Source organism: Chinchilla lanigera, unplaced genomic scaffold, assembly GCF_000276665.1.
Source record: "Chinchilla lanigera isolate Chin_1 unplaced genomic scaffold, ChiLan1.0 scaffold00156, whole genome shotgun sequence".
Taxonomy (NCBI): domain Eukaryota; kingdom Metazoa; phylum Chordata; class Mammalia; order Rodentia; family Chinchillidae; genus Chinchilla; species Chinchilla lanigera.
In genome coordinates, this window is record NW_004955557.1 from 171811 (window position 1) to 188793 (window position 16983).

General features: G+C 37.1%; 1 pseudogene; it reads right to left on the reverse strand.

Annotated features, from left to right (window-relative positions):
• Positions 1–14021: 14021 nt before the first annotated feature.
• On the reverse strand, positions 14022–15842 carry LOC106147417 (annotated as a pseudogene).
• Between the last annotated feature and the right edge of the window lie 1141 nt (positions 15843–16983).

The window sequence follows — 16983 nt, forward strand, 5'->3', positions numbered from 1 at the left end:
CCTCTATACTGACCAGTCACTGGATGCAGACTGCCTCTTGGAAAGGGGCTATGACTTTGGGAAAGTCAGTTCTTTTCAGCAAAGAGTAGCCCATGAGAAAGATTCTCAGCTATAAACCCAACACTTGTCAACATCCTCAAGTGCTAGAGGAATGAGCAGCTCAATCCTGAAGAGTAAGGGTGTCTGGATGGTATTTCTGAATATTCACTATGATCATTGCTTTCTTTCCTCTCCCCTTTATTATCTGTAGTTTTTCTTCTTATTATAGCCATAATTACTATTTTTGCTGGTATTACCATCTGAAAAGATCAAATATCTTCTCATCATTCTGCACGGGATATAACACATACATCACTGAATCATTTTACTTTGCCAGAAACTTCCTGGATGAAAAGCTTCTTTTACTTCTTAAGGGATGTGTCAGTTTTCTATTCTTTTCTTGTTTCTAGTAGACTTGTGTCTTTGTCAAGTAGTTCCCAGAATGTCACCTAAGCAAGTCTATTAGTAGGTTGTTTTCCATTTAAATCTTGACAACTATTTGATTTCAGATAATTTTGATTAACATGAGTATTCACAGTATTTGACTAAAGGCAATCAAGGTAGTCTGTGATGTTTTTCTTTCAAAAGTGGTAATTTTGGAGATAAATAGATTAAATATTTAAGACTTAAAGAAAGAAAAAAATTATTATATTGAAATTGCTATAAATACTATATTTTATTAGAGAATTTGTCAGTAATGTGCTTGCAAGATGAAGCTGTGGGTTTGTGTATTATACTGAACAATTTACAGTCTCATAAGTACTAGTTAGCTTTCTGTTACTATAAGAAAATATCTGAAATAATCAACTTAGAAGAAGGAAATGTTTAGTCCAACTCACAGTTTTGGAGGTTTCAGTTTCTGATCAGTTGGCCTGTTGCCTCTGGGTCTGTGATGAAGCAAAAACATTATAGTGGAAACCCCTAGTGGAAAAGCCTTTTCACTTCATGGCCAGGCCAAAAGAGAGAGAGAAAGAGACAACGGTCTCACAATCTTCTTCAAGGTTATACCCCCAATGATATAAAACTTTCCACTAGATTCCACCTTTTAAAGGTTCCATCACTGTGCAAAAGCACCACAGGCCACGAACCAAGCCTTTAACACACCAGCCTTTAAGGGACATTGCACATTCAAACTATACATCATAATTATTTTCTACTTTGGCACTGTACACAAACCTAAATAAAGACATACATTTGTGACTCTATATAAAAATAACAAAGTTGATATTATTTGTAATTCAGGTGTAACTCTTAAAAATAGTAACTGTCTTAGATCTTTTAATAGAAAATTATAGTTACAGAATATGATGCAAATTAATAGGTATTCATAAAGGAAGAATCATACAATAAGACAAGCAGAATGAAAATATTGTTCATTCACACTACTCAAGTTAATGAAAATGACAAGTAATTGAAATTATCCTTAAAAATATGTGGTCAGTTCTTCCAAAAAGAAAACTGTAAAAACAAATAGTGTAAAATTAATAACTATTTCTTGCTATTTATATTATTCTTTTGAAGGAAAAATCCCAGATGAAACAGTTAATTTAAAAAATACAACTGGGAGTGTGGCTCAGTGGTAGAGTTCTTGCCTAGCATGTACAAGGCCCTGGGTTCAATCCTTAGCACCACGAGAAAAATTACTAATAATAGTAATGTCAATTTGAAGCAATCATCAATAGGCTCTGAAGATCAGATTTCACCAACACTAGACATGCCTATTTACTATGTAAACCACTGTTTCCAACAACTTATTTATAAAATCAAAGATATTTACTTGCCTTTTTGCTTGGTTCTTGTACATCTCTGTTAAATATATCTATTTGAATTAGGAAACAAGCTTTTGTTTCAATATTCTATTTACTCGGTGGAGAACCATGCTCTCATAATCACGTGAATGTGTGCTATTCTGTTGAAATGTGTCTCAGTCATTTTGCATTAAGATAATGATCATTGTCCTGTGCAAACTCTTGCAAAAACAAATAGTATGCTTGTCTAACTATAATGCTCACTTTTAATGGAACACAAAGTTTCTGAATTTCAGAGCACAGACCTCCTCTTCTTTTTCCAAAAAGCAGAATTATGGGCAGAACTTTGCTTATTGTCTCCATAGTTATTCAGTCATGGTGATGAATGGCTCTATATTATTTCCATTTTTGTCCAAGAAGTAATGTAACCACTTAATCCACTCTGAGTAATACTTAAATTTGCAGGCTATTGTTATGATTATTTTTTCAAATGATGACTTATCAAAATTGGTCAAAAACTATTATTGCCCTAAACCAGATTTGTTATGCAGCTTTAAAATCTTGTGGATAGAAGAGAAAGTATAATTATAGAAATTCAGAACTGTCATTCTTTAAGTAGAAAGTGGCAAAATACTCATTTTGAGATGAATGTGATTCCTTTAGCTGAGTAAAATAAATTTGTTCTACCTTCCTAGATTGGAATATTTCAAAGACTAATAATGATATAAATCAAGTAAACAAATAGCAGCCATTAATTTGGATGAAAATATTGGAATCAATGAAATACATAGGTCTCAGATAACCTATTAAATGTAAAAACCTACAAAGCTAACAAGAAAAAAGCAATAACTAAGCTCTAAACAGTAACTGAAGAGGTAAATCAGATGGTATCAAGTGTTTTATCAGGGCATTTGCTAAAATTTAAAAATAAGTAGGGCTTCTTTGCTTTCTTTTGGGGGAATTGTTCTCATTGACATTCAATATTTAGCTAAAATTATCCTTTAGTGTACTCAAGTTTAGAAAATTAACCTTTTTAGTCCAAGTCAGACTTCTTGAAATAATTACATATTTAATGTCTACTTTTTATCTCCTAGTATATATGTCCAAACTCAGTGAATCCACAATTTCTGCCACCAATCAGCTGTAACTGCTCTTCTTGGTATGTGCAATAAACTCCAAGTTGATAAATTAGCTGGTCATTTCTCCAAGATTGTCTTCATCAGTGACTTGTGATGTTGATTACGTTTTTCCCTCCTTAAAACATTTTGCACATATGAAATCATACTTTCCCAATTTCCTCCCATTTCTTTTACTTACATTTTCTCAGTCTCCTTTACAGGTCCTTCCTCTTCTCTCAAAATTCTAGGCATTTCCCAGGATAAGTTGTACTAGTTTTCTTTCTGTTTATATACTTTCTTTAGTTATTTTCATTAATCTATTTCCTAGATTTAAAAATGATTTCATATGATAGAGAGCCTAGCATTTGTATCTCAAAACTGAGTATGTGTGCTTCACCTGAATCGCTCTCATATCCAATTTCTTTCTCCAATTTTTCACTTTGATTTGTAGTATGCAGGAAACTCTAACATGCCCAAATCTAAGGTCCCCATATTCACTAATTGTATTTATTTGTACAGATTTCTTCACCTTAATAAGTGATTATTTCATTCTGGTGGTTGATCAGCATAAAAAATTGCACTCATATTTGACTGCTCATTCATATGAAAATATACAATATGTCAACAAAATTTGGTGGATCTGTCCTCAAAATAAATGCAAGAACAGACAATTTCTTGTCAGTTCCAATATTATTGCTATCATCATATCTCACACCTGGATTATTACAGTAGTTTCAGAATTTGCCTCCCAACTACTGACTTTCCTGTAGTATATTTATTGTCAACACAACAGCCAGGAAGGTTATGTAAGAATGCATTTAATTTCTAGGTGTGACTTCTTCCCTCTCCAATCTGTTATTTTACCCACAGTGGGACAACTTAGCCATATGATCAGCCCAGAATTTAATTTTTTCTGAATTTTGTCTCTTTATTATACTCCCTTCCCTCATGCCTTTATTCTGTCTGCTTCTTAAACAAGTCACATATGCTACCTCCTCTGGCCCTCTGTACTTGCTGATCTCATTGCATAGAATGCTTCATATATATGTATTGTTTATCCGTGTTTTTTATGCCTTTGGTAAAATGTACTTTTTAATAAAAACACTCTATCTGAAGTTAACTTCATAGTCCTCCTTTTTGGTTTATTATGTCTGCCTACCAAGTAAAGGGACTGATATTTGGCTTTGTGTGTTTGGAGTTGTTTCTGCATCATCTAACCTGTTCCACTGATCCTCGGATCTTTTTTGTTTTTGTTGTTGTTGTTGTTTTTGCCGGTATGATACTGATTTTATCCCATTAGCATTGTAGTATGAATTCAAGTTAGGGATTGTGATGCCCTCTGCCTTGCCTTTGTTGCCCAGAATTGCTTTTGCAATTCTAAGTCGCTTCTGATTCTAAATAAGTTTTAGGACATTTTTCTGTAATTCTGTTAGGTATTATATATATAATATATATATATGTATATATATACATATATATGTGTAGTATTATAGTAGTATATAATACTAAGTAGTATTATATATATATAATGAAAGCTTGATTTTTTTCTTTTTGTGGAGGAGAGTCCAGAAGTGCAGATGCCATTAAACTTAATTAAGCTAATTAATGATATTTTAGCAAATAGAACTTTCTTTCAAATGTAGAAGGCTTAAAGAAAATGGGCACATATAATCTGCATCATATGGGCCTAAAAGCAATTTTTTGAATTATGCAACTTTCTAGGCCTTAAGGCAGTGGTGGCAAACCTATCTCATGGGTGTTGTGTTCTTTTAAAATAAAAGATGTCAATGTGTGAATTGTTTTTTCTAAACTAAAACCTCAATATTCCAGTTAAATTTCAGTGTTGGCACTTTGCAAAAAATAAGTGAGGTTTGGGTTGTAGTTTGGGCATTTGTTCCTAAAAGGTTTGCCATCACTGCCCTAAGAGATGCCACTTTGTTATTGGTTTTCTTTTTTTATTTTATGGAAAAAAGGTAAAACAAAATTTCATAACAAATGGTAGAATAACAATAATTAAAATGGTAGAATAACAATAATTAATACACTGCATGTTGTTATCTTTTTGTTTTGTTTTGTTTGTTTTTCTCCGGTACCGGGAACCGAACTCACGACCCTGAGCTTGCCAGGCAGGTGCTTTTGCCACTGAGCTAAATCCCCAGCCCCTGCATGTTGTTATCTTTAAGATAGTTGCTCAGAGTACAAGATATATGCATAAAAATTTCTCCAATCTATATTAGCACAGACCTTCCTTTTCAATGAACTAAGGGACACTAATAGTACAACTGACTTACAATTTTTCCCTTTTCCCTTCCATGCTTTCCTCTTTCTTCCGTCCTAGTTCCTTTTTCCTTTAGGACAATTTCTTCCCATTTCACAATATTTATTCTACATTTTAGACCTTATTTACTCTTTTAGTTTCTCACACCAGGTAGCCATTATGATTGATGTTTACACATGTGAGTCAGATTTATTGTACTTCTGAGTATGAACTCAAGTTGCATCCGTTTACCTATGAAAGTGTCCAGTTTATCCTTTATGGCTAGGTAGTACTTTGCTGTACAAAAGGACCACATCTTTTTTATTTTTTACTTTTTATTTTTTATTTTAAAGATAAAAGAACAAAAACATATTAACAGACACACTAACATTTGCAAAATAACAAAAAATCAATACAAGCAATACAGAATTTCAGACAAGGTGGTACAAAATTAACAATGGTGGTTGTATTACATATTAATATCTTCAAATTGGTTACTCAGATAAAAAATATAGGTATGTAAGATTGATCAAACAATTAAACATCAACTGTTCCTTTCAATAAAGTAATAGAAATAAGTAGTACAACTATCTTAGCTATTCTGTGTATACATACATACATATTTTCCCTTCTTTCTTTTTTCCTTTCCCTCATCCCAGTTGTTCTTTCCTTTTGAGCAGTTTCTTTCCCTTTCACAATATCTATTGTACACCTTTAGATTTTATTCACTCTTTCAGGTTCTTACACTAGTGAGACAATATGGTGTTTACACATGTGGGTCTGGTTTATTTCACTTATGAGTATGAAGACCACATCTTTTTTATTCATTCCTCAGTTGATGGGCATTTGGGTTGTTTCCAGGATTTAGCTATTACAAATTGGGCTGCTATAAACATGGTGCACATATGTTGCTGTGGTATGATGTTTTCAATTCTTTTGGATAGATAACCAGAGGTGGAATAGCTGGGTCAAATGAGACCTCTAATCCTAGACTTTTGAGGAATTTCCACACTAATTTCCACAGTGGTCATACTGGTCTAACTCTAACAGTGGAGGAGAAGGGTTCCTTTTCCCCCAGACACTCTAAGCATTAGTTATTGGTTGATTGCTTGATGCTAGCCATTCTTTCTTGGGTGAGATGGAATATCAGCATTTTTGTAATTTGCATCCCTTGAATGACCAATGATGTTGAAGATTTTGTTATGTATTTATTTGCAACTTGTATTTCCTCATCTAAGTGTGTATTTATCTCAGATGTCAATTTTTGGACTGGGTCTTTGCATTTGGTGGTCTAATTTTTTTTCAATTCTGTATGTGGTCTAGACGGAAGTCCTTTGTCTGAGAGACAATTGACTAAAAATTCTTCCCACTCTGTGGGTTGTCTTTTCACTCTGAGAAGTGAATTTAGTCTTTTCACTCTGTGAAAAATTTCATTCTGTGAAAAGTGATTTCTTTTGATGTGCAAAAGCTTTTTAATAAAACAGAAAGATCCTCAGTTGTAGATTCATTGAAGTATTTCCTGTGCAGACTGGGTTTTGTTCATGACCTCTGCCTATACTTATGTCTTCATGATTTCTACCAATTGGACTGGGGGTAGAGTTCAGTGGCACTGTGTCTGCCTGGCAAGCATGAGGTTGTGAATTTGATTCCCTATAACAGAATAAATAAATAAATAAATAAATAAATAAACAAATAAATAGTTCTACCTATTTTTTTCTTTCAGTAGATTTAGTGTTTCTGTTTTAATATTTAGCTCTTTGATCCATTTTGACTTTAGTTCATGGTTCTAGATTCAGTCTTTGGCATGTAGAGAGTCCATTTTTCCAGCACTATTTATTAAACAGGCTTTCTTTCTTCCAGTGAACACGTTTGGCCCCTTTATCAAAGATAAGGTGGCTGAGTGCATTTGTAATTGTGCCTGCATATTCTAGTCTGTTCCACTCAGCCTCAGGTCTGGCATTTTTGCCAGTACCATGCCGATTTTATCACAGTAGCTTTGCAGTATTATTTCAAGTCAGGGATTGTGATACCTCCTGCCTTGACTTTGTTGCCCAGGATTTCCATGGCTATTCTAGGTTTCTTCTGTTTCCACATGAACTTTTGGAATGTTCTCTCTAGTACTGTGAGATATGCTAATGGCATTTTGATTGGGATTGCATTAAATGTGTAAAACAATTTGGAAGTAAGGCCATTTTCACTATGTTGGTACTTCCTATTCATGTGCAAGAGAAATATTTCCATTTTCTGATGTCTTCTTTAATCTCCTTTTTCAGAGTACTGTAATTTTCGATATATAGATCTTTTACTTCCTTTGTTAGATTGATTGCTAAATATTTCATTGTCTTAGATGCTATTGTGAAGGGTGTGGTTTCCCTAATTTATCAATGAGTTCCTTGTTTGTGTAGAGGAATGCTATTGATTTTTAAGTGTTGACTTTGCATTCAGCTATACTACTGAATTTGGTTATTAAATGTAGAAGTCTTTTGGTGGAGTTTTTGCATTATTCGATGTAGAGTATCATGTCATTTGTGAATAACGATAATTTAACTTCTTCCTTGCCTATCCTTATTTCTTTTATTTTTCTCTCTTTTCTAATTGCTATGACTAGAGTTTCCAGAACTGTATTTAATAGGAGTGGTGACAGTGTACATCTTTGTCTTATTCCTGATTTTAGAGCAGAAGCTTTCACTTTTTGACCATTTAATATGTTGACTGTTGGTTTTTCATAGATGGCTTTTTATCAGATTGAGATGAAGACATTCTATTCATACTTAGTATTGGGGACCTGGCCAAGATCTTCAACCGCCTGTATGAAAGGTACAGCAAAAGAATGAAATAAGAAAGACAAATTTAGTAATGCATGTCAGGGAGGTTGGAAGATCAGTGCCTCAAAATGGGCAAAGACAAAATCACTCCAAGCTAGCTGCTATTTACTGGGTGTATACAATAATCAGAGGGTTTATCAGATGACTCAAAGGACAATGGTGATCTTATGCTAATGAGAGTACTTAGTTTTGAAAACATTGGTGAGAGATGGCAGGTCAAGGAGTTTGCCCTTTCCCTGAGGGGGAAACTCTATTTTTATTTTTATTGTATTCATAAGGAACCAGGAGGCCTTCCACTGGTGCAATCTTGCCCTGGGAGATCAACTCATCATGTGACCATTGACGCCTCAGCAGTGACTGAAGGCAGATGGAATTATGTTCCTAGAAATCATAGACAGCCTGCATGGCAAGATACTAGGCCTGGGAAAAGCCCCAGCCACAATTTAATTATGAAATTATTTTTGACTTGTCAATTTACTGTAGGTTTTTTTTTATCATGAATGGATGTTGGACTTTGTCAAATGTTTGGTTGCATCTGTTGAGATGATCATGTGGTCTTCGTCCTGGTTTCTGGAATATATTACATTTATTGACTTACATATGTTGAACCATCCCTGCATCCCTTGAAATAATCCTACTTGGTCATGGTGTATACTCTTCTTAATGATTTTCTGCATTCTTTTTGTACTGAGTATCTTCTGTCTATGTTCGTTATTGGCCTGTAGTTCTCTTTTCTGTTCGGATCTTTCTCTGGTTTTGGTAACAGAGTCATTCTTGCATGTAGTAATGGGTTTGAGAGTAATATGTCTCTTTCAGTTTCATTAAAGAGTTTGCAGAGTGGTATTATATCTTCACTAAATTTCTTATAGAATTCAGCAGTCACTCTATCAGGTCCTGGGCTTTCTTTGTAGGTAAGTTTTTAATTACATCTTCAATTTCATTGCCTGATATTGAGTTATTTATATTTTTATATATTTTTCCTTCAGCTTTGTCAATTCATATGTATCTAAGAATTTGTCCATTTCTTCTATGTTTTCCATCTTATTAGAATAAGTTTCCCCAGAATAGTTATTGAAGATCTTCTGGATTTCTGCATGATCTTTTATGATTTCACTCTTTTTGTTCCTAATTGCATAGATTTGACTCTTTTCATTTTTGATCAGGTTGGCTATGGCTTTGTATATTTTGTTTACTCACTTGAAGAACCGGCTCAGGCTGGGGATGTAGCTCAGTGGCACAGCACCTGCCTGGCAAGTGTGAGGTCCTAAGTTTGATTCCTGATACCAAAAAAAACCCCAACTCCTCAGTTCATTTATTCTACATGTTTTCTTAGTCTCAATTACATTAATATCTGCTTTTATTTTTATAATTTCCTCACTTGTAGTGCTTTGGGCTTAATTTGCTCTTTTTTTCTAGTTGCATGAGGTACAATATTGGTTTGTTTTTTTGAGACTGGGACCTTGAGCTTGCCATGCAGGTGCTTGTACCGCTGGGCTATATCTCTGGGTCCTTGAGGTGCAATGTTAAGTGGTTTATTCTAGCTCACTCTGTTTTTCTTATGTGGGAATTCACCACTATAAATTTCCCTCAGAGGGCTGTTTTCAGTGCAACCCAAAAGTTTCAGTAGGTTGTACTCTCATTCTCATCTAACTGTAGAAACTTCTTCAATTTCACCTATTAACTATTGTTTGTTCAGGACAGCGTTATTTAATTTCCATGTTATGCAGTCATTGTGCTTTGCTTTCCTTTGCTATTGATTTCGAAGTTCATTGGAGTATTGTAGGGATCCCTTGAGTTCTTGCTGTACTCCAGGAAGGAACGGCAGTGAGAATGAGGAAAAAATTAGACAAGAGGCAAAAAGCTGGGATCAGGTGGAGGTCCCCTCTCTTCTGAGTGGAGAAGGGGAACCCACCCAAGAACAGTAGAGTGTTTATTTATACCCTCAAGAGGTTGATTGATTTCAGCCTCGCTGCCCAGCTATCAGTTAACAAGCTACAAGGGCTTGTTTATGTGCTTCGAGGAGCTCCCGTGCTCTGGCTTCATCCTGTACATGTAATTATTGTCCAGCTTCAGTGGCTCCCTACATCTCTCTCTTCCCCGCTTTGTAGATGATGGGCGATTAGCTGGAAAGGTTATGCTTGGAGAATACAGTCCCAACCTTCCTAACAGTAGTCAGCTGCCAGTCTAGTTGGCAAAATGTCTGAAGTTGTCGGTGATTTGAACCCTTTACAGCTAACATCTTACTATGAGAATGCTTATTTACACATTTTGTGGTTATGCTTTTCTGCTGGCTGTTTAAGACCAAGTTAAGGTGAGACCCATACTAGTTCTTTTTTCCTATCCATCGAGGTCAGTTAAGTCTCCTCAGTGTTGCCTTGGAACCACGCATAGCACCTCTAGATCCACTGTCAGTGTCAGCCATCTGGATGAGTCAGGGCCGCTGCTTGATCAAGTTGCTTTCTGTGAAAGTTTGAGGACCGTATCTCTCCAGGTGACTCTCCTTAGGCACACTGCACATCCTTGAATCACTTTCCTCTGTGGTCCCATAATCTCCTTGATCGGAAAATCAGGGAATCAACTGAGTCACAGAACGCTGTAGCAGAGGTTCTCTTCTGCCCTGGGTTTGTTCTGATCTCAGAGGGCTAGGGCCAAAATATTGACTCTCCTTTTAGCCTATTTATCTTTCTAATATTTTGGTCTCCAAATCTCAGTGGTTAAACATCCAGAAGAGAAGCTTAATGACAATACACTGTAATAGAGGCAGTAAGCTTAACATTACTATCTATCTGAATATCAAACACCTCAGAACATAAAATAGAACTGTTATCTTCTTAACAACCATGGATATCCTATCATCTAAATCCCTATAGAATGTTAACAGATAATAGTTACATATTTGTACATTGAAATTAGAAACCAAATCTATAGATTACGTTGCCATATAACAATCATGACATTTTGTAACATACTTAAATTTTCATTTTGACATAACACAACCCTTTCAACCAATCATCTCCATCTAATACATAAGCTTTTCTCTAATCTGTTATCATTTAATACATTTAATATATAATACATAATAATACATAATTAATACAGAAGTTTTTCAAAGGCAAAGGTCTGAATTTGAACAAAAGTCTTATCATAAGCAATCTTGCTTTATATTTTCAAAACTTATACATCCGGAATCATGAATACATTTTAATACATTATGAAATTAACAATACTAAATTATCATACACATATGAAAACCTTTGTTACTTTAGTTTTGTACTAAGAACATCTTTAATGAGAACACCTTATTTTTTATTTTTTCTGGAACACTTTTAACCATGACCAAATTATTGGGGGTATCTCCCAAGAGAATCTGGAGATCATTGGGGGCTTCTTATTAATGAATAAAGGTTGGCCACCCTGTTGTTTACCAATTGGAGTTTTTGCCCAATAAGTTCTTCCTAAACAATTGTGGTTAATTATCTTAAATTTTTGATCAGCTGCAAGAAAGCTACTTTTTAAATCAGCTGGTAACTCAGGAGAAAGCATATTTTTCAGTCTATAATCCAAATTGTATTACAGACAATTGATAAAGGAAAAATGGTTGGACTCAAAATAAAGGGGAACAGTTGTTCACAAAATGACAAACACATAACAAATACACAGAACACACAAACATCTTACAAAAATCAAAGTGCACTCAAGTATATTCTAGTTCAAATTAAATTATAGTAACTTACAACTTTTAGAAATTTATAATGGTAAATAGACTAGTCAGATTTAGTTCATCTATTAACAGAGGTCTCATCAAAATATTGTATAGAGCACAATACTTAATCTATAATGAATATATATATATATTCTTTGTATTATATTCTGTCTTAAGAATACTGGTAAATTTTAGCTCAATTATCTCTATATACTCATTTATTCAAATCTTTAAGTCTCACTTTCATTACGATTTCCTGGGTCTTCTGGATCAATTTCTTTGGTTGGCCCCAGATCAGGTTTAGCCTTATCCTTGTTTATCAGCTGTAGAGTGGTCGCTGAGGCATCACTGTCACAGGACTTCACACCAGCTCCCTGAAAGGTAGAGTCAACCTTTTCGGATCTGAGTTCATGGTACAGCCAGATAGCATGCTGTGGTACCCCAATAGGTTGTTCAGCATTCTCTGGAAAAACACAAGCATATCCTCTGCCCCAGGTAAGTAGCGGACTAGGTCCCTTCCATTGTCCAGTATGGAGATCTTTCCAAAGGACCCTTCTGAGCCTTTTTTCTTGTACCTGGTGGAATTGTCTTTCTGCTGCTGCACTTCCCTCCTTTGAAGGATTCAAAAAGTTGATTGTATATACTGCCAAGTGCAATCTGTTATGACGTGTGAACTTTGTAGGGAAAAATGCTCCCTTTTGTTTCTGCAATTGAAGTTTAATTGTATGGTGAGCACGTTCAATAATTCCTTGACCTTGATGGTTATAAGGAATCCCTGTGGTGAGGGAAATCTGAAAGGTGTTAGAAAATCTTTGGAAAGTGGCACTTGTATATGCTGGGCCACTGTCAGTCTTAAGTGCCTGTGGGCAGTCAAGGGTACTGAAGGCATCTAAACAATGAGCAATAACATGTCTGACTGCTTCACTGGTGCAGGCGGAAGCAAAAATAAATCCTGAGGAAGTGTCCACTGAAATGTGAACCCAAAGTGAAGAACCAAATTGAGGAATATGAGTGACATCCATCTGCCAAAGATGATTGGGCTGTAACTCTCGGGGATTGACCACCATAGAGGGTGAAGGGATGTGTATTATGCTTGAAGAACATTGTTTAACAATTTCTCTGGCCTGTTCCCAGATCAAATGGAACTGTTTGCACAAGGTAGAAGAATTCTGAGGAAACGTGGCATGAGAAGCAGAAGCCTGCTGAAAAGTATCTAAGGGAGTAACAGTAGCAGCAGCCAGAAGGTTATCTACAGCAGCATTTCCCTCAGTGAGAGGCCCCAACAATAGTGAATGAGAACATATGTGACCAACGAAGCAAGGAATATGACATGATTGTATGACAGATTGGAGAGTGTGAAGTAACTGAAAAAGGTCCTTTTGAACAGTATGTACAGTGGCAGTTTCGATATGGCACATCACATTGCAGACATAAGCGCTGTCTGAAAAGAGGTTAACTGGAATGGATGAATGATGTTGTAAGGCCCATATGACTGCTAGTAATTCAGTCTTCTGTGCAGAAGAGCAGCCTGTATCCTCTATTCTGGAAGAGGAGGCTGTTACATAATCACGCCTACCTGAAGATGGAAATGCCCCCTGCTATGGGGACTGGACTTACCTTAGAGGGAAAGACAAGAGGTATGAGGGAAGCAAATGAATCAACTTATCTGAAGGATAATGACAATCAATAACACCAGGAAAATTAGCCAATGCAGATTGCCAAGAAGATGAAAATTGCCATAACCACTTCTGTTGAACTGAAGAAAAGGGAACAATAATAGTTTGTACCTCATGACCAGAGCTGAATAATGCATGATCATCCACGTGCGATCAGTTCTGCCACAGCATCATAAAAGGGGGTAATAGTTTTACGTGGAGTATGTGCCATGTGTAACCATTGTAAAGGACCTAGAGACTGCCGAAGAACCCCAGTGGGCATATACTGAGTTTGGAAAACAACGAAAAGCACTGGTATTGACGGGTCAAATCTAGAGAGCTGAGCATTAGATAGCGCTAAATCAACCTTTTCTAAGGCAGTTCTAGCTTCTGAGGTAAGCGTTCTCAAAGAAGTAGGGGCTCAGTCTCCCTTGAGAATGTCGAAGAGAGGACCTAAATCATGAGTAGTTAGCTTAAGAGCTGGGTGGAGCCAGTTAATATCACCAAGTAAGGTTTGAAAATCAGTTAAGGATTTTAAATGGTTAACTTGGATTTGAACTGTTTGGGGCACAATATGTCTCTGCTGTATAAAATGACCTAAACATGAGACAGGTGTCGTAGTTTGCACCTTTTCAGGGGCTATCTCTAAGCCCTCATTGCAGAGGGCCTCATCTAATTAGATAAATATTTGGTGTAAGGTGGGTGGAGATTCATGGGCTAAAACAATGTCGTCTACGTAATGACTAAGGTTGCAGATGGATGGACCTGTCATACTGGCAGAATGGCTGCAGCCACAAACTCTGGGCACAAGGTTGGACTATTTGACATTCCCTGTGGCAGAGCACACCATTGAAAGCTGTGAATGGGGGCCCAGTTATTAATAGAGGGTAGGCTAAAAGCAAAACGTTTTTAATCTTGAGGGTGAAGAGGGATAGGAAAAAAAAAAAAACAGTCCTTTAAATCAATCACCATAAGAGAAAAATGCAAAGGAATACCTACAGGACTGGGCAATCCTGGTTGTAATGTTCCCATAGGTTCCATGGTGCGACTGACTGCCCGAAAGTTCTTTAGTAATCTCCATTTTCCTGACTTGTTTTGATTACAAAAATGTGGGTATTCCAAGGACTATTAGAATATATTCCAGATGTCCTGACATCATCTGCTCATTAACCAGCATGTGAGCTACTGTAAGTTTCTCCTGAGTAAGGGGCCATTGATCAACCAAAACAGGGTCATCAGATATCCAAGTTATCTTAGACACCCTTCGTGGGGTCGCAGAGGAGATCAAGGCTCCTCCTGAAAAATGTGAGAATGAATGGTCTACACCAAAGTGGTTGCCTTAGGAGCAAACACATAAGGCTCTTTCCTTTCTTGATTGTTTTTCACAAGCCCTTGAGGGGGAGGGAAACTTTGTTCCAACATCTGATGAGTCTTCAAGGACCTTGGACCAACCAACATTGCTCCCATATCCTGCAAAATGTCACAACCCCATAGATTAACTGGTATATGTGGGAGGATATAAGGTGAAAAATATCCAGAATGGCCTTCTGCATCTTTCTAGGCCAGTTGCTTGGCACTTTTACTAGAGTAAGAAACATTGCCCACACCCTGCAAGCCCACCGTGGCTCTATCCAAAGGCCACACTGTAGGCCAGTGGTGCTGGGCAATAACTGAAAGATCTGCACCTGTGTCCAAAAGCCCTTTAAATATTTTCCCGTTAATAGACAAGTCCACTTAGGGGCACTCTTGTTTAATCTGTTGAACCCAGTATGTATCTAAACTCTTGGATCCCCTTCCAAGAGTGACTAATTGAGCAATACAAGAGTCTGGGGTAATTTGAACAGTATTTTGAGTTGATTGAATAACCTTGATTTCCCCTGCATAATCAGCATGGATGACATCAGGCAAAACCTGAAGGCCCTTTAAAATAAGACTGCTATGGCCCAGTAAAAGTCCCACTGTACCCGGAGGCAAAGGTCCAGAGACTCCTGTAGGAACAGTTTGGGGCCCCATTTCAGGAATTAATATGAATCTAGAGGAGGGACTGAGGTCAAAGCCTCCACTATCTGCTGTTACTCCCCAGAGGGTCAGACATACTTGGCAGCAGAGGGTAAGACTGGAGAGGAATTGAGGAAGGTGCCCCCATTGTTTGATGGGGCTGAGGCAGGCTCCACCGGAAGTTTCCCAAAGGGGGCCAACTTTTCCCATCAGTTCTAAATTTACACTGATTTTTCCAGTGATACCCTCATTGACACTTCAAACAAGGACTAGAAGGTTTAGTTGAAGAGGCAGATAATGTCTGTGTTGCCCTTACAGGTGTAGCAGAACAGTTCCGGGCAAAATGTCCCTTACTGCCACAACGAAAACAAATGGCCTTGTTTTTTCCTTTTCCTCCAGCCTCTGGATGAACAACTTGAGTAACAGCTGCTGCCAAGGTAGTCCCTTGTACATATGAGGATCCAATATCTGCACAGATCTGAATCATCTCCGGCAACATCGCCCCTTTTCTGTGGGCTCTTAAAGCCTCTTTATATCATCTGTTTGCATTTTCAAAGGTCAGTTGTACTATTAATTTGCTAGCTTCTGTGTTACCTATGATCCTTTCCCTAGCTTGTACTAAGTGTGCAGCAAAATCCTGAAAAGGCTCATTCGGGCCTTGATAAATAGAAGCCAAATTAAGGGATGTCTCACCCTTGGAAGGAAGTTCCCTCCAAGCCCTCTCAGCAGCCATCTTGATTTGCTCATATGCTTGCAGTTCAAAGGTCAGTTGATTATTGGTGATAGCAAAGGCACCTTCACAGACTAGCATATCCTTTGTAATGGGTATGTTATGAACAGCATTACGAATTGTCTGGTCTGTGCAATATTCAAGGAAGTTTCCTTTCCACAGTAAGTAATCACCTGGATTCAAACACACCTTGGCGATTGCCTTTCAGTCATTTGGGGCCAATATCTGTTGTCCTAGAATTTTCATTAAACTCAAAGTAAAGGGAGCAGTGGCGCAGTAAGTAGCAACAGCTTGTTTTAACTCTTTCAGGGTTTTGAAAGGTATGGTTTCATAATGATGTATAACTTGTCCCAGATTTTCAGGAACTTAAACTTCAGTTAGAGGGTAGATATGCTGAAAACCCTCCATAGTCTCTCCCACCCTTCTAGCGTCTTTTAATGCTAATTGCAAGGGAGACGAGGAAAATGGCTGTACTCCCTGAGACGCAGAAGGCATCTGTGTTGCAGCCATATTTCCCCGAGCTAAAGAGCCTGGGATAGCCACCTGTGGCTCAGTCAAGTTAACTGGGCTTTGTGAAATGGTATTTGGGAGGAAACACCTCTCTGGGAAAAGTCCCTCTTATCCACCCCCCATTCCTTCTTTATTAACTTGGACAAGACTTGGAAGCTCAGGCTCTACAGGGGGTGCTGTGGCTTTGCCCTCCATGTTTTGCTGAGGCTCAGGCCTTGGTTTTAAAATCATGTCCCTGACCGAGTCCTTTATGATTGTAAAACCTCTTCTCGTAAGCATCCAAAAAAGAAAAGCAAATACAGGAGTGAAGCGTGCAAAACACTCCTCTAAACTCTCCTACTCCTGTGATTCTTTAGACTGAATCTGCAGAATTTTAACTACTAACAACAGGAAAACCTCT